We start from the raw sequence: 19,553 nt of genomic DNA on the forward strand, positions 1-19,553 counted from the left end.
AGACCCTTCAGCAGGTCTGTTGCCCTTCTCTGCAGCCATCTCAGCACCTCAATGACCTTCTTGGAATGAGGGGCCCAGAACTGAGTGGCCACTGTTTGATATGGGGCCTCACCAGTGCTGAATACAGGAGAACAATCCTTGCCCTGGTCCTGGTGGCCACACTATTTTTGATACAGGCTAGGATGGCATTGCCAGCCACACCCTGGCTCATGTTTAGCCACCAACAAACAGCACCTCCAGACCCTTTTCAGCTCGACCACTTTCCAGACACTCTGCCTCAAGTCTGTAACATTGCATGAGGTTGTTGTGCCCAAAGTGTATGATCCAGTGCTTCACCTTGTTGAACATCATCCCATTGGCCTTGAGCCATTCATACATCCTGTTCAGATTCCTTTGCAGTTTAGTCTCCCACCACAACAACTTAGTGTCATCTGCAAATGTACTAGAGTGCACTAGATCCCCTTGACCAGGCCATTAATAAAGTTATTGAACAGGACTGGCCCCAGTACTGAACCTTGGAGAATCCCAAGACTCATAGAATCAAAAATCAAGAATCATAGGATCAAGTTATTGAATTGTAGAATCAGAGAATTATAAAATGATTTGTGTTGGAAGAAACCTTTAAGGATCTTCTAGTCCAACTCCCCTGCAATGAGAAATGACATCTTCAATTAGATCAGGCTGCTCTGAGCCCATTCACCACCTCTGTGTAACCTGTCCAAATGTTTCATCACATTCATAAAAAGAAAAAAAAATTCTTCTTTGTATCTAGTCTGAATCTACACCAGTTTAGTTTAAAATTGTTACCTTTTTTTCTGTTGATACAGGTCCTAGCAAAAAGTCTGCTCCTTCTTTAAACTGCCTTTATATAGTAACAGAACATGTCTTTACTTCAGGTTAAACAACACTCTTAGCCCTAGGACAGGTATTCTATTCCTTTTATAATTTTTGTGTATCTCCTTTGGACACACTTCAACACTTTTTCCTGTCCTGAACATTACAAAGCTGGAGCAGGACCACTAACCAGAGCAGAGCAGAGGGGCAGAATCCCCTCCCTGGCCCTGCTGCCCACGCTGCTCTGGATGCCGCCCAGGACACGTTTGGCTCTCTGGGCTGGGAGTGCTCATGGATGGGTCATGTCCAGCCTCTCACCCACCAGCACCCCCAAGTCCTTCTCTCCAGGGCTGCTCTGATCTGTTCACCCCAGCCTGTGCTGAGACTGGGGATTGCCCTGACACAGGTGCAGCACCTTGCACTCGGCCTTATTAAACCTCATGGGTCCACTTCTCAAGTTTGTTCAGATCCCTCTGAGTGGTATCCCATCCCTCAGGCATGTCCGACGCACTGCTCATCTTGGTGTCATCAAATACTCTAATTAACAATAGGCAAGAGACATTTTCCTTTTAAAGGTCACAAAGTTAAAGCCAAGCCTTTGACCTTTATTCAGGAAGTCTCCAAGAGACCTCTAGCTGAACTAGATGGGAGATAACAAAAAAGCAAGAATGAAAAGAAAGAAGCAATAATATTGTTGCAGCAAATTCAAATGCTAAATTGTTATGGATTAAAAATATCAATATATATTGCAGGAAAAATACAAAAAATTAAGTCTTTAACCCACAGACACACACGAAAATCAGCATGCGTGGGAAACTGTAAGCAATATCAAACAGATCCCAAGAGTACATTGATCAAGTGTATTGATGGAAAAGCTGGTGGAAAATATCACTGTGGGTCATGCATGGGCATAATAGTATAGCAGAGTAGAAAAAAAATTCTGCTTTTTTAAACAAAACAAATCCAAGCTAACAGCACTTAACTGATACCTGATTTTTAGTAACTATAATTTATTACAAATAGACAAAACCAACCAAAATCTTGACAAAATAATATAATGTGAAAGTAGAAGTAAAATTTGGAACGTACTGAAATGGAACTAAAAGACAGAAAAAGAATGTTTCCATGGCCAGGAGAATTAGGAAACTTTAAAGTCTCATCAATATGTCCAGTTAAATGTCATGCTAGCATGCTTAAAATATTAAATAAAAAATTTTAAAACTCCCTCTTTCTTTGTAACTGAAAATACTTTGCAACTAAAAAGTGTTATTAATTTCATGAAAGTACTTTGTTTTTTGCTTTCTTCACAGTGACACTTTCCTTGTCAGTCCCTCCACGATGGTGAACCTCCCTCACACAGAACGCACTCCCAGGTCCCAAACACTTACTCAATGACAAGCCACAGTGGCCCTAAATTACTTCAGGAGAAAAAGTGGTTCATAGAGAACAGAATTGTCATTTCTCCTGATGATGAATCTGTTTGTGATTTATGATAAAATTAATTTTAAAATATTAGTAATTTCATGTCTCTGTGATGCTGTGATCTTTTTTAACAATGGAATCAATATTAAATACATGGTCTTAGTTTATCTGCATCATCATTTTTGCAGCTTTGGAGAGCAGTTATTATAGATCTTACTATAAAATGGCAAGCTTACAAAAATGACCAACTGTAAGAAAATACAAAATTCTTACAAGGCCTTGTAAATCAACAATTTGAAAACCTTTCCTAATTGTTGAAATAGAGGTTTGGGATTTGGATATTTATTTTTAACTAAGTAACTTCCACTATCATTCTCCTGACTCACCTTTCAAAAAATAAGTATATGAATTTTCCTAAGAAGCTTGCCCATGCTCACCGTTAGAAAGTAACACATGAAGAAGGAGTACCTATCCAATTACACACTACCACAATGGGAAAAAAGGCTTGATGGACTGGTAATTTAAGAAACAGTGATAGAAAGCCATGAAAAGGCAGGTGAAGGATCTAAAAACTTATTTTGGTATTTTTTTTCTGGAATTCTGGGTTTTAAATTTCCTCTGAAGGTGGATAATTCGAGTGAAGAATGAAATTCACTGATGTGTTCTCTTAACACCAGCGTTTACAATGGTTCTCTTTACGTAAACTTAGAGTAGAAATAGTATTTTTAAAGGGAAGGATTCAATTAACTTTGTATATTTTTAATAATGGGTTTTTTAATAAGGTGAAAAAGTACAAAACCAAGGAAACATAGGCAGAGGAAAGAGAAAACAAGGTTAGACAAAATCTGTGGCTTAACCCCAGCCAGCAGGTAAGCCAAACACAGCTGTTCACTCACTCCCCCACAGTGGGATGGAGAAGAAAATCAGAAGAGTGGATGTAAGAAAATATAGGTTAAGATAAACAGTTAAATAGGTACGGGAAAATCTGTGTGAGCAAACAAAAACAACACGTAACATGGACAGGCAGGTTTTCAGCCATCTGCAGGAATGCTGGGCTCCCTCACATGTAAAAGTTACACAGAAAGACAAATGCCACAGTTCCAAATGTCCCCCCTCCATTCTTTTTTGTCATGTTTTATTGCTGAGTATGATGTCATATGGTATGGAGCATCCTTGTGGTCAGCTGGGGTCAGCTGCTCTGTCTGTGTCATATCTCAGCTTCTTCTGTGTCCCCACCCTCCTCGATGATAGGATGGTTTGAGGAGTAGAAAAATGCTTGATGTTGTGTCATTTTTGCTCAGCACTAACAGTCTCAGTATCCTAGCTGATGTACAATACTCTATTCACTACAGCACATTTTTGTCCTCTGTTTCTTTCAGACCTACTACTTTACTGTCGCTCTCTGCACCATGATGCTGCAATGTCACCTTCTTGTGCTCAATTTTTATTAAATTTATTTATGTTTTCTGAAACATGGCACAGAAAACATATAAGCACATCCAAAACATCTTAACTGTTTCTTCAAACTTTCAAAATGTTCACCACTTGTTTGAGGCTTTTTTTACTTGTTTAATGACTACACCAACCTGTATCCATGCAGGAAACCTGTCTCTCAAGATATATCCCTTGTCTGTGAGTCTCTAAACAACAAACATCCCAAACAATGCATTTAAGTGAGTTCATGAGAAATATAATGCTTTCACTAGCTTGGTTTACTCTTGACACTTATCCCTAGGGGAAAAAAGAGTACACTTTTGTCATATATTATTCCATGCCTAGCATGCTCTAACTTGAAGATTAATGTCTTACTTTTTCCATTTTCGCTTCTTTTTTCCTCCTAATCCATTTTCACTTGCAGCCCATCTCCCTTATATTTGTTCTAGAATGAGTACAGGAATTAGTATCAGTACTTCAGTTATCACATTCATTCTTTGTAATATAGAATACAACCCATGTGAATCTGTTTATTCTTGAAGTCAGTGAGAATCTTAGCTTCCACTCACCTATTCTGCTATCTGAAAAATTATTTTTGTTCCAAAATTCACTCTGGACATCTGCTTTAATTCCTAGTTTTGATATTTGGATTCTAGAGACTCTGCTTGGTAATGATTACATGTAACATTGAAGCAATACTCAAAAACCTTCACATGATAACTTGTGGTATAACCCAACACTGAGACCAGGTCTACACTTGTGATTACTTCATCAATCACAAGGACTGTGATTGATTAAATACCATTTTACTTTTGCTCTACCAAATTACCAAGCATGTAGTGTCAAAGTTGCTGAACAGATAGTGATGCTCAAGTTATCACATTACAGGCAGAGTCCTGCATAATTTAATTGATAAAATTATATAAACTGATAATATGTTTGAGCTTTGAATGCATTTCAGAGTAAAAAAAGGCAATTTTTGTATTTTTTTTACCAGGAAAGAAAATAAGTTTTTAATTTACTGTAGATGATGAAACAACAATGGAGGTATTAATATTATTGATATTTCTTAAAATAAATTAACATAATTAATTTAAAAGACTTCTTAAAAAAGTGAAACGGGTTTGTTTTTTTGTTTTTTTTTTTTGCCTGAATGTAATTGCTTGCACAATAATATGTATCATATGCATTATAGGTCATTAAAGCAGAGGCTGTAAAACAGGTAAAAAGAATTTAACCAGTTAATCACTTTTGCACTTGTTCTTGAAGAACTCCCTCAGAATCAAGATTTTCCTGAGATAGGCAGTTCTACTTAGCTTTTCTGATGTGTTTCTGTGAAGGTTGTTTGGGAGATTTTTCTAGCTCACTAGAACATCTCTTTGCTTACAGGGTTGTGATATAAATATCTCATTCTTTTCTTAAGTCTATGCAGTCATATTATAGAGATAACTTATTCTATTGGCTGGATTTCATAGAAAATAATGAATTTGCATCTTTGATGTGAAAAAGCACAATTGTTTGAAACTTATATCTATTTCATCATAATGGCTTGATGTTCAGGTAAAGATGAGCACAGAGTATGTATAAAACAGAAGGCTTGGGGGAGCTTGAAACACTTTAATTCTACTCTTTCTATTACAGCTTAATTTATACTTATACAAAATGTACGGTACTTCCTGATGGATATGTATGGTCTTAGTGCATAAGCCCATAAAAATTAGGGGAAGAAAAATAGTGGATTCTAACTGTCACATAGTTTACATAAAAATATGTTTAGTTCAGGAGCGTTTATGTTCTAAAATAAAAACTTTCACTAAATATTGTCTAAGTTGGGATAAGATGTCTTTTTGTCTTGATATTAATGAAGGCAATTAGTTCTATCAACTGTCTTCTTTTTTTTTAATGTCAGATTTGACTGTTGTTTTCTAATTACATATATGCATTGATTTTAATTATTAGTGAGAGTTTTATTATGCACCACAAGGAATATTTTAGCAAAAGCCATGAACTCAATTTTGTTTAGCTGTATTTGTACCCTTGTACCCCGGTTTAGGGCAAATCTGGGAGAGAACCTCCAAATGGGGGTCCCCCCCCTAAGCAAATTCAAGCTGCCCCTCCCCCAACTGGTTCAGGAAAAAGATATCCTTGGAGAAAGCGGAAAAAACTGTTTATTTAACAGAAATTGAATAATATTAAACAATAAAACTTTTCACAGTTCAATGATATGTCAAATACAGAAAAGTCCAGGTCGAGGGGTGTAGCTCGGCTCACTCACTTCACTCACCTCTGGAAGTGCTGAGGCCCAGGCCCCGCTGGGCCACAGGCCTGAGCTCCCGGGGTTTGGCTGGGGTTTCAGTCCAGAGCAGGTTTCAACAGATCCAAGGAAAAGGAAAAAACAACCCAAAAACTGGGAAATTTCTTTGCCTCAGCTAGCTAAAAACTAGCTAACAGCAAGGGAGAGCTCTGTTCCACTGTCTGTCCATGCTGCAAGCACAGTCCAGGAGGAGGATGCAGAGGAGTGAGGGCTTTTTCTGAACACAAACTGCAGCTTCTTCCTCCTTTGGTCTCAGAACCAGCCTTAAATGTGCAGAACTTAATATGTAACATAAACAAAGCAACTGGGAATACAAGCATCATAAAGTCACCCCAGGACACCTTGTGGAAAAAAATTCCACCTGCTTGATGAAATGTGTAGACAACACTGTCATGTCATTAAAATAATGAATGACTTGGCTTCTTGTTCTTGTATCTCCCCAGTCCCAACCCAACCTGAATCCACGGACATGGCTTTTTCTCCTGGTCTCAGACTTACTTTACCCCAGTAGCCTTACCAGGCTGTCACTTAATCAGTGTTCTCCCTGACCCTGAATCGAGGTCCTGTTCTCTGGCCCTGACCCTGACTTGCAGTCTCAGTGCTTTGGATCCATGTCAATGGAGCCTTGCATTTGCCTTCAGCTCCAGGCTTCCTTCCCATGGGGAGCAGCCAGAACTTGCTTCTCAATAACAGCAGGTTAAGGAAAGAAAACTAGCACTGTAGTGCTGAGCACCTTGGTATATTATCACTGATGGCAATCAGAAGCAGATATTGAAGGAAAGTGTGGATCTTTCCATGGTATAACTTGCAGCAACTAAAAATGTAAGGACTTTCTATGCTTGTGTAACTCAACAGGATGAATGTGACTATATTTTTAATTTTTTTGGTCAATAAACTTTTGGCCTTTGCATGACTCTTCAGCAATGTATTTCACTGTATTTTCACTACTTGTGGGCAGGCAAAGCTTCTTGTATGCTCTGAAGTTGTTCCTACACAGTGTCAATGAATTATTTGTGATTTTAGCTAAGAAGATCTGGTTGCTTATGAGATATTTTCTACAATATTGTTCATGATAGAAGTACATATCACAAATATATTTTACACATTTTACTTTTAGTATCAGATCATGTTCAGTGACAAAAGAATGACAAAAAAAAACCTCAATGAGAATAGGCAAAATATGTCCTTTAGATAATATATTTTTTGAGGACTTTTTCTCTAGTTTCATCAGACTCTTATTACAAAGAATGAAGGAATGATGAGTACCTAAAATCTACTTAGGGCTTGCATGCAAGAGTTGCTGGGTACTGATAGAACAAAAAGTTTGAAAAACCTGAAAGGGGAGCAAAAGTGTTGCTCTGAATTCTTACTTATTCTTTTTTTTATGTTTCAATATAACTTTTAGAAGTACTTGCTTAAAACTATAGTCCTTTAAAAATTTTTAAAAAGCCCCAAAACTTCAAAAACAACAACCCCCCAAACCCTCGAATCACTGTATTTGCAAATAAACCACTACATATTTTTGCTGTAATTGCTACTCCTTGTATTTTGATGGCATCAGCAGAACTGTCTGATCTTTTGAAGTTTGAAAGTTGAGAGGTACCTTAAACAAGACTTTACTTAATTTTTCAAAATGCAGAAATACAGATAAAAGTAAATAGAACCTGTTTTGTATTTCAAAGCCATTCAGTGGCTGCAGTGAAATGACTTGGACACTATAATTTTTCCATGTTTCGCATTTAGAGAATAAACTACAGAAACCACAGAAAATGTGTGTAAATGTCATATTATTGAAAAAAGAGTATTTTGATTACATGAACTTATGCAATAGAATCTGTAGGAAACAATCTTTTTTAATCTAAAAATTCCCTACTGCTGCAAAATTAAGCAGAATAATTCTAGAGTGTAATGCACATCTTATATTTGATAAGGGGTTTTATCATACATATTTAGTACGATCGGTTTCACTACAAAAAATATGACATGAGCTATAAAGAATAAGCTGGAAGCAGAAGTAATGAATGTTACGCCTTCCCTTAAAGATGTGTTTGCCTAAGCATAGCTGCCACTATATTCATTGCTGTCCATTTTATATACTAGAAGATAAATAGATAAATAGAGAATTTCACTTAATTTTACTTTATTTTGTTATACCATTTAAATATACATGACTTCCAGATGCTGTAGCTCATTTTAGTAGAATTTGATTTCATAAAAAAAAATACTTTAACTGCTATAAATTTTGAGAAATAACTAGAGTTAAAAATATCACAGTACTGCCAATACTACCTTGCAGTGTAGAGTAAAGGTTAGAACTCATTATCCTTTGTTTCTGTTCCCCTATCACCACCCCAAATTTTCACTTCTTCTGAACATGTGATTTGCAAGAGATGTGGTTTGTAAACCATATATCTTCTCCATAAAACACTATATTAATGGGCAATTTTATTTTTTCTTTTTACTGTTCTCAACTACCCGTTCCAGCTCATCAGGAGTCTTCCGCTTTCAGCTTTTGAGATGGAGGTTCAGTCTCAAGCACTGTCTGAACTGGCAGCTACCTTAGAGGAATGTGCACAAGGTACATTACAGACTTGGATCTGTTGCACTTGGGATAGTTACCATTGCTATACCAAGTTATCACCCTGAATGATCATGACATGTATCACATGAAAAGTATTTCCTTAAAGGATTAAGGATTATTTAGCTTTTCCATGCTGATACCAATGTTGAAGTCGCCTCTAACCATTCAGACACATTCTAGCTATTATCTGGTACTTGTTTAGACTTCCAGCAGGAAATCCTCAAGAAAGAGCATTTTGTATCTCACTGCAAAGGTTAAAACAATGTTAATTTTACCACAAATTTAAGTGGCTTTTTTTCAAGGGTCTGCTAACTTGGAGAATAAGAACTAGATCTACCTGATCTGTAGTAGAGAATTTGTATTCCAACCTACTTCTGAAGTTGACTGCTGTTATTTAATATCCACAAACCTGTTAATAGGTGAATGAAAATGAGATTCAACTAGTTACTAATCTACCCTACATACAGCCATATTTGTTGTTTTGAAGAGAAATAGGACAGACCTTAAATAAAGTGAGTGATACTATGGGAACTACAGTGAAACTCATTAGTGAATTAGGCAATACAGAACCTAGAAGCACAGAGATTTGTGGTTTGCTTTTATATTGTGGTGATTCAAAGACAGCTGGAAAATTAACACTAAATAAGCCTCTCCCTTTTCCCTTCACACCCTTCTGGTGAGAAAGGAACTAAGGCAAAGACTGTGGGTTGAGATAATGATTTACTGAAAACAGCAATGGGATGAGAAATGGACAGTAACAGCAACAATATTGATAACATAAGAGTACAAAAAAAAGAGGTGATTCACACACAAAGAGGTGCTCAACCATTATGACAATTCCCTGTAGCCACTGGGATTAAGATGGTGATTGTTCCTACAGCTTGGCAATGACACAGGTTTTCCCAAGACAAAGACAAGATGGTGAATGCACCATGTGGCCTCCTGAGATAAAAACGAGATGGCAGATGCTGTCTGCATCCAGTGTTCCCACTCTTTGAGCCTGAGACAGCAAAACACAATGACAGGCAAACCCCTAAAAAGCTGGATTGTCTGTGTTGCACTGCCTACTCCCCTGGGGTTTGACTCCATGCTGCACTGCTCCTCTTTTGTCAGTGTTTGCTACTTTGGCGCCGTGTCCGTGATTCGGCTGTGCTCAGCACTGTTTGGCTGGGCTCAGTGTGACTTGGTTTGCCACTGCTTCATTCCCTGTGGCTGCTCCTGGCACCACTACCTGTGGTGCATGCACTCCACGAGGCACAGCTGCATTCACTGCCCAGAGCCACACCCTCCTGAAGGACAGGAGGGGGATGAGCAGCAGTGGAGAGAGGGAATAGGGTCCACAGTGCTGGTTCTGGAAGCTTCCTTGAGGAAGAAATAGTACAAAATGATGCATTTTTGGCGTACATTCATCCATTTCTTCCTCCCGAAACCATGCATCCCAGGAATTAAGTGTGTGGTAGGGAACAGCACCCAAGCCATGGTGCAGCCCTCCTCTCTGCACATATGAAAGACATATAGGACACATGAAAGAACATAACACATACATAAAAGAAACAGATTCATCAGCTACAGGTTCAGTATCAGCAGCAGTCTGACATGAGCATCTCTGGTTTAACTTGACAGACCTTTGGGTGGATGTTTTCTTTCTAGTACCTGCCTAGATTCTCTCTTGTGCACAAAGAAAGCTCTCTTTTTAAAAGTTGAGGAAGGCAGAAGTTGGCTGTTTTAGAAAAAAGAATTTGAGTCGTAATACATTTTATTTCACTCCTGTACATGGTATACTTAACTTTTTCTTGGCAATATGATATTGAAAAATACTCTGTTTTGTCTTTGGAAAATTTCTGTGTTTTGAGACAGACATTCCATGATGCTTTATTCTTTATTTTTAAAATGGCCTCCAATATTATCCTAACTTTGAAGTCTTATGTAGCTGCTGAACAAGAAGTACTAGAAACTTGTGAACAAAAATCTCCTAATCCATTAGAGTAAAATGGAGGTGATTAAACATTTTCTTCTTTTTTGTCAGTGATGGCTCCATGCCCTTTTCAAGTAGAACCAAGTAAGAAAGGCATGTTTTCATCTTTAAGTCACAATACTAAAAAGAAAAAGACCCTCAACTTACATTTACTTAAGTAGCAAGACAATTATAATTTGTCAAAGGAATGCTATACTCAATACTGCGAATTCGATCCAAGTATATTTTGTTTTGACTAGGTTTAAACACAACAGAGCTAAAACCAGAAAAGGTAATTATCTACAACTCTAAATACACATTAACTTAACTAGGAGCTGCAATGTCAATTTTGCTACATTAGGGAAATGCATAAATTATGTACATGTGATTACATTTTTCATGTTGCTTGAAGTGTATTAGATTTGTAAAATAAATTGCATTTATATGCCTTGTGCTTATGGAGTAAATATAGGTGAGAAATAACTTTTGTATAACTTCTGTGTACTTATGTCAGGGTTTTAACTGAGCCCTTTGCATTGTGTACTTTCATGGAAACGTGTTTCCTTTCTTTAGGTTTCTGACAATGAGAAAATAGGTGCAAAAATGTTTAAGACAACTTTGTTTTCTAATATTTGTATTTAATATTTCATGTTTTATTTTAGTCTATACAATGAAGAGTGTGATGACTTTTATTTCCAGTAATGGGGAGAAAGTAGTTGTAAGATAAGAAAATATATTTCAGAAAAAATAAAATTAAGAAATGGGTGTTGAAGTATGTTTATATATGAGATATATTTTTATAAGATATAGCTGATGTTTTTATAAAGTTTTTTTCCTAATTTTGTATCAGTCGATTTTCAGGATATCAGTACAGGAAATTAAAAGGCAAATTCTATTGTTAATATTTGACTTGATATAATCTTTTAAAATGTATTCTCTGTAAGGTAAAAAAAGGTATGTTCTTGGGAACAAGAAGATATTATGGGTGAGGACAGCACTGAGAATTTAAAAGAAAACTCTAATCTACAGAGTATTACTAACTCATAATAAGCAGCCCAAATAAACTTAAATTAATGAGTGAGAAGTTCCTTGTTTCTGAAACAGGCTGAGATTTGACCTACTGTGCTTTTTCATACAATCAGATGGCTTTTCTAGAGGCCATATAATCTGGAAAGAATGAGCAAATCTCTTATACAGATGAGGAAAAACTGAAGAGGAAATAAGAAAAAAAGGCTGAGGATGCAGATGGAGTACACAATTACCCAATTTTAACCAAAAAATTAAGGTTAGGGTAGAGTTGCTTGCAGATTCTCCCACAAGTAGAGATGCAGATTAGAGTTGCTTGCAGATCCTTTCATAAGGTGAGATACTGTGTTTAGGCCTTCACCTCTCCTGGAACATCTGGACAATTAAATGGAATTTTGAGTCCTGTTGTCTCCCCCTAACTCTTCCAATTTTCATCTACTCTCTCTTACTCTGCTCTGTCATCAGTTTTATTATTGTTTTTAAGTACTCGCTCTGAGCACACTCAGCAGAAGCCTAACAGCCCCAAGGAGAATGAAGGAACTGCTAGTCCGTGCCCTGAAATAAGAAGCAGTGATGTAGTCAGAAAGAACACGTGCTTTCTGCTTAAGTAAGCACTCTGACAGGTAGCATTTAAAAAACTCCACCAAAAAGAATGGGTTTTTAAAAAGTTATTGGCATTCTTGAAGGCCAACTTTTTATAAGAATAGCATAATTTCCTAAATTTTAAATAAACTTTTGTAAATGACTTAATTAGTAGTATCCAGTAAAACATCCAGTAGAGAAGATAATTACTTGATTGTCAAATGGAATAACAATGGTTTTCCCTGCAGTGAAATCTCTACCACTGTAATTAGGTTATGTCATACTTTACCCTGAAGGGAATATTAAAAACACAAGACAAGCCAATTTCATCCACTATATTTTTTCTATTTATAGTTTAGTGCTAAATTGCTGCCTTCATGATGCAGCAAAGACATCAATAACGAAATAACCACTCTTCTGTTGCTCAGTTAAGTTTGCTACATGGATATTAATGTAAGTATGGATCTTCTAAGAGAATTCTGTTGACTAATCATTTGTAGTATAATAATAAAAAATATACATATGAAGAGTTTTACAAGGAGAAAATAACACGGTAGAAATATATAGAAGCAGGACCAAAAAAAAAAAAACAGTGATAAATTTATCTGCAAGGATTATGCATATACTGACAAATTAAGTGAATTGTGACTTACTCTTTTTCTATTTTTATTTTGTATTTCTCTTCTCTTAGAACAACAACAAATCAACAGCAAAAAACCTGATCAAAAAAAACTTAAAAAAATAAACTACTGACAGATTTGATATAATAGAAAGGGATTGCCTATCCCTATGACTCCATTTGCAAAAAAAAAGATACAAAATTATTTGTTCAAATCTTGGTACCTTATTGTTTGTATTTATTTATATGGATTTAAGGAAAAAAAAATGTTACTCAGAGGTGTGAGTTTCCATATGTATTTGATAAACATATTTTTATATGTATTTGATATGTATATGAAAACTGCTTGTTTTATACCTAATGTAAAATCAGGCCACACTTTGTTTTTCCTAGAAAAAACACACTTTCTTTGCCTAGAAAACCATATTGTACTGCTAAGTGAATCGCTTAATGGAGAAAAATACCCAGAAGAAAATTGCTTTAAAAAGTATTTAGTGAATTAGGTAAATTTTTAAATGTGTGATGTTTATAAAATGGCAAAGAAAATTGTTTCATTTTTTTTTTTTCCTGAAGTTAGAGTTAAGGAGGCTTCTGGTTTAAGATTTCAATTATCTCTTAAGAAGATGAGATCACTTTGTAAAATAAATTCTCAAAATCACAAACACAGACATGGTTAGGAGAAGAAAATGTGGCAAGAGACTTCTGTTAGATTTATGTTCTATTTCCTATTTTTTTTAGTGTTTTGTGGAATTTTTGTAAGTGACACATAAAAAAAACCTCTCCCAAGTTTCAGATGTCTTCAACACCAAGCTGAGAATGGATTAATAGGGATATGGACTTTTTATGTGACCATTAGTCTGTGTATTGAGGCGCTTCAACTTGAAAAAAAAATCTGCTTCTAAAGCATTTATTGTTTAAGGTCACCATATTAAAAAGAACATCACGATCTTTGAAAAAAAAGGGAAAATTGATAATGCATGTGACTAGCTCAGAAGCTGCTTCATCTAACAGATGACGTCTTTTAGGAGTGATCAAATAAGGCCAATGACAGCTAGAAATGCAGTATAAGGACTTCTTTGAAATCTAAACCAAGCAGCTTTCTTTTTTATATATTTTTATCAGATAATTAGAAAGGTCTAAGAGGGAAGACATCCCCATCTTACATACACTCTGAAACAGACTAGTTTTCTGTTGCTATATTACAAAAATTGTATGGAATTTCTGATTAAAGGACTGACATCAAGAAACTTCTGTGTGTTGAAAATGAGAATCACACTATTATTACTGCTTATATTTCTCTCAGCATTGCTGTACTTCTCAGATCTCTATCTGAAAAATTGGTCCTTGCATGAGTGTCAAGTCCGTGGAGTGAGTTTTTTGTAGAATGATATATCACTTTAATAAAAATACTTTTATGCAAGTGTCACCTTTCTAAGTACTTAAAATCTATTTAACAATTGACTTGTTTTTTTAGGTTCATTTTTGTTTGTTTGTTTATTTGGTTTTTTTTGGTTTTGTTCTGTGTTTTTTTGTTAAGTTGGGTTGGTTGGTTGGTTTGTTGTTAGTTTTGTTTTACAGTTGTGGGCACACAAGTAATTCTGTTTTCTTAATTATCATACAATGATAGAATAGTTGGGTCAAAAGGGACCTTAGAAATCACCCAGTTCCAGCCCCCATGCCATGGGCAGGAGCAGTTTTCATTAGAACTGATTGTTCTGGTTGCCCCATCCAACCTGGACTTGAACACTTCCAGGGATGGGGCCCAGCTTTTGTGGGAAATCTATTTAAGTGCCTCACTACCCTCACAATAAAGAATTTCTTCCTAATACGTAATCTAAAACTACTGTATTTCAATTTGAAGGCATTCCTCTTCATCCTATCACTACATGTCCCTATCAAAAGTCTCCAATTCTTCCATAGCCCCCTTTAGGCACTGGCAGGCCAAAAGACATCTTAACATTTTACCAAATGCCTCTGCTATTGGAAATTTTTTGTATATGTTAATGAAAATTATTAGAACATATATACTTTTTCCCAGTCCTTACAAGTCCTTACAAGCTTGTAAAAAGAGATTCTTATATATTCCAGGGTCCATTTAATATTAAATTTCAGCATCTCAGATTGTCTTCAGATAATCATCATCTGGCACAGAAATAGCTATGACCTCCTCTGTACTAAAGAGCAATTGCTTATTGATGGCTTCTGTGATAAAAACTCCCAGAGGTTTCTCAAGTCTGTTTTCAGGTGCCACGTTCATACATAGATTCAATACCTATTAGAATTAAAAATGTTACACATGAAAATATGCTTGCAAATTAGTTTTATTTTCCCTTTTTTTGACTTTTTTAATGGACCATTAATGTTTTGCACTAGCTAGGGAGGCACAGGCCTTCCTCGCCAACATGCACAAAGAAGAACCCAGATAGCTCTGAGATACTTTTGTTTCCTTGTCCACACAGGCTTATGATTCACTGGATAACATGGATGACAGATTAACTCAGATTTCTGTCTTCAAGGAGCAGGAGAGACAGTATCAGCTTGTTTTGCATAAATGACTGTGCAGAATCCTTATTAAAACATTTTCAGCCATCACCAGCCAAAGCAAGGTCAGAGCCATTGACCTGGTAGCACTGGAAGAGTCCGTCTTGCATTATCCAATCTACCAAACACTGTTCACCCATAGGCAGATCCCACACACAACCGAATCTGATTAATGCCTCAAAAAAATTCTTACAATAAAAATAATCCTTCTTTACATTTGCTATCCTGTGACTGACCCTGTGGTGATGCTCACTGATCAGCTCCTACAGAGAAAATGCATGCCGAATGTTATATTTTGTTTGCATGATGAGAATGTCCTCTTGCAGATTTAAATTTTAGAGGAAAATCTGGCCAGTGTCTAGCAAATACTCCTTTTCCCGTACATGATTTATCTCAAGAATAGTCGTCCAAAAGCAGTGTTATTACTGAACCTTTCTGGAAACATCCTGTGGATCCATAGGGATATGGGAAGATAGATATTCTTAGTCCCTTTGGGTATAAATATAATACTGTAAGTGAATAATATTCAGTTAGTTATTGTGAATATTAATATTAAGTGAATAATATTCACTTAGTTATTGTGCAATAGCTATGCTTTTGCACAACTTCAGACCACGTGTTCTTGTAATTCATGCCTTTCTTTTTTAATTTTTATGTAAATTTTCAGGTTCTTATTTACATTAATTTAACTTCATAAAGTAAATATTTTATTTTCAAATGTTCGGCAGAAACAAGACCTTTTTAATTTCTAGAGTTGTATTACAACAGGAATTAGGCTAATTGATTTATTCTGTATAGTTCCTAATTAGGAAAATGCGCTTCTTTTTTTTAGGCTGTGGTATGTGGCCTGCCATACATATGTTGTGAGACTTTAAAAGAATGTTATTTTTGTATTTCCTGTCACAACTTTTTTCCCTTTATTGTTTGATCACTTGCAAACACTATCAATCTTTCATTTGAAATATTTATTTTCTGAAGAAATATTTGAAGTTAGCAAGTTAACTGAAGATATTTTGTTTGAAAATAAACCAGAACCAAGTTAATAAGAGAGAGCATAAGTGTGTTAGCAGCAGCTGAAGTTGATTTAGATACTCAGGTTAAGCATGAAACATGTCAAGCTCTTTGGGGAAAATTTAAAGACAAGATCAATGAGATAAAGGACAAAATGTTTTTCAGAATTAAAGAATGAGAGGAATTAATGATGTCTCAAACCTCAGTAAGATACTTCTGGCTCCACAGCAGCACAAAATCACAGCTGAAATGTGACTTTGTGCTCTCTTTTTGCTTCTTTTTCCCAACAAGAATAGTCTACTCTTAGCTGAGCTCTGTGAATGCTCAGAAGCAGTTTCTAAGTCACCTCTAAGGGGCTAATTTCCTTTGTCAGTTTTCCTACCCTGCAGAAATCTGGTGTGATATCAGGAATGATGGCAACAACCATCACGTATGATCAGTTTTTCCAATTTTTGCTTCCATCTTTAATACTGTAGCTTTTTAGGTGAACAGTGAGCTACAAATAGCCTTCCAGCCTCACCAAACATTGGGAGAAGTTTTTTATGTTCTACAGTTTCTGTGTGCTTACTCACATACTTCCTTGGGTATGAGGAAAGTGAAAGTGAAGGAAGTCATTATCAAGAACAATAAAAATGTTTTCATTTTCAGGAGAAATGAGCTAACACCACAGGCTGGATGAGTACTTCACTGAGCTGCCTGATATCTTTCCTGCCATGCTATTCCATAAAAATCCTCTCAGTTTTTATCTGTACTATTTGTGCATTGTATCACCCCTGGTCTTCAAAATAGACACATGTAAAAATTTCTGTACTCCGAAATGGAGTCTCAGTTGAGTCAGTAGGGGTTCAGACAGGCAGAGCAGAACATTTTCATGCACCACATTGCTGGATCTGCAGATTGGAAATCTCCACAGGAAAGGGATTTATAAAGGTATGCTTCCTGAGGAAATGAAAAATACTTTATCTCAGCAGAACCTGCTTGCATAATAAATCTCCTATGACAATATGGTGCTTTAATGGTGACTGTGCAATGAAAAACTTTAAAGTATCCTAAATTGTGATTCAATAAACTGTGGGTTGCCACTGTGATACTCACTTGGCAAGGTTCATTTATACATATAGACTACTGACCTAAATATATGGAATATGGGCATTTTTGTCTGTACAGATAAGAAAGACTAAACCAGTTCAGATTCAGAAGTAAGATTCAGAAAATAGTTCAGAAGGATTATTAATTTTACTAGTATTTTATTAGTTAAATTTATTATTAAATTTATTGGTGATTTAGCTAAGTAATTAAGATTATTAATAATTTAACATTTAGAGAGATCATAAGAAACATCTTTTCAGACAACGAAGAGAAGTCAAAGGGATCAATATAATAAGATTTTTTTGAGGAACAATAATATAATCTGTAATTATTGACACACACATACAAGGTAATTATCTAAAAGCAGGCATCTTCATGCTTATGAAAATAATTGGAGCAAACCATACTGTCCTATCACATGTAAAGGCTGAAGTTTTTTTTAGGTTTCTGATAATTAAAATGTCAGGGAATTTTCTCATATTATTTTGATCTGCTCCTATCCAATAGTCTCTTAATTCACTGCTCACACTCTCACTGCTTTAAATATTTGGTTTTCTGTACTGGCTGGTTGGTATTTCCCACCCACAGACTTTTGCCATGAGATTGTCTTGCTAATGGCTTTGTTTTTTTCAGACCTGCTAGCATCACACCCAGGCCCATATGTATTTTCTCAAAGCTACATAGATAGATTTTTAAGTACTTTAACCTGTGCAGAAGTAAGGGCCTTTCCATTTGCAAATCATCAGTCTGCTTTTCTTCTGCTTTTTAACCAAGCTGTTGTGACTGTTTTCCAGAACTCCTGTGCATTTTTTTCTCCCATGTTGTTCTTGTGCTGTTTTTCTTGTACCTGCAAATCCCCATTTTCTTGCTATTGGTTTCTTCAGCAAAGTAAATATCTGTGATGTGAAACTCAGCCCTTTGTTGCTTTGCTTTTCCTACATACTGCTTTGTGTAGTTTAGCTAATATTGGAGAAATCCAAAATTTAATGAGTAACAATATGGTATTAATTTAAATATGCAGTAAGCAGTATCTAATAATACATATGAAAGGGAATGTAACAGACAATCAGCAGATAGTGCTCATGACTGATAAAGTGTACTGTAAGCCACACTAACATTATCATAGGTAGTTACAAACAAGTTGAGATCACCACACTGAAAATGGTACAGCAGTAGGGAAATCTGTGATAAAAGTCAACATTCTCATAACCTTCAGCTTTACCACCTGCTACACTGGAGGGGATGCACAGGGAAGAAGTTAATTATACCAGTGTTTTTCTTGTCACTGGGAAGCTCACCTCTTACACTTTCCTCTTGCATTGTTCTGTTTCTAATTTTTTTGTTTTCCACAGAAACTACTTTCACACTTAGAATTTATGACTGTTATCATCAGTGATGCATCTGAATAAAGACTTATGTGTTTAACTCTGCTTAAGCACGTTTTGTGCAACACGCATTCCATTTGTTTCATGCAGCATTATGGAAAACAGATAATTAAAGGCTCTTGACTTACCTCATAGGAGGGAATCCACCTAACAGTTACCCTGCACTTAATCAAGGACTGTTTTGCAATGGGTGAGCAAAAAAAAGAGCTAGGAGGAGTAGAATGACATGCTTTATTCTTGCTTTCCATATGGAGACTACAGTAAGACAACGAAGCAGATACCAAGTCTTCTGTGAAGAACATTGCTACAACACTTCTCATGATTCAGAACTCTCAGCTCTTGCAGGCATCTAAGCAAACTCTAGCTGATGTTGCTGCCACTGGAACAGTTTGAGAGTCACACTTCCATCTACTCCCATCTGCTCCTGGAAACATTGCAGAGGGTGCAGCAGGCAAGCTGTCTTAACAAAGTACCTCAACAATAGGCCTCCAGCCTCAAATGAGGCTGTAAATTATCCAGATATTTTTCAAATTCATGTTGCTAATTGAATAATTGAAGAAATTGGACAAAAAAAAAATAGTGCTTCATAAAAGGTAGATGATGTATAAATGCAGATTATGAATTGTTTTACTAATAACTTTGTTAGTCCTAATGACTGAGGATCAAAGGATTAACCGACTGGCTAATAAGACATTAAACTACACTGGTGTGACACACCATGGATTTGCAAAAGCATTTAGAGTATGCGGCAAGCTATTTGC

Source organism: Cyanistes caeruleus, chromosome Z, assembly GCF_971803275.1.
Source record: "Cyanistes caeruleus chromosome Z, bCyaCae1.hap1.1, whole genome shotgun sequence".
NCBI lineage: Eukaryota > Metazoa > Chordata > Aves > Passeriformes > Paridae > Cyanistes > Cyanistes caeruleus.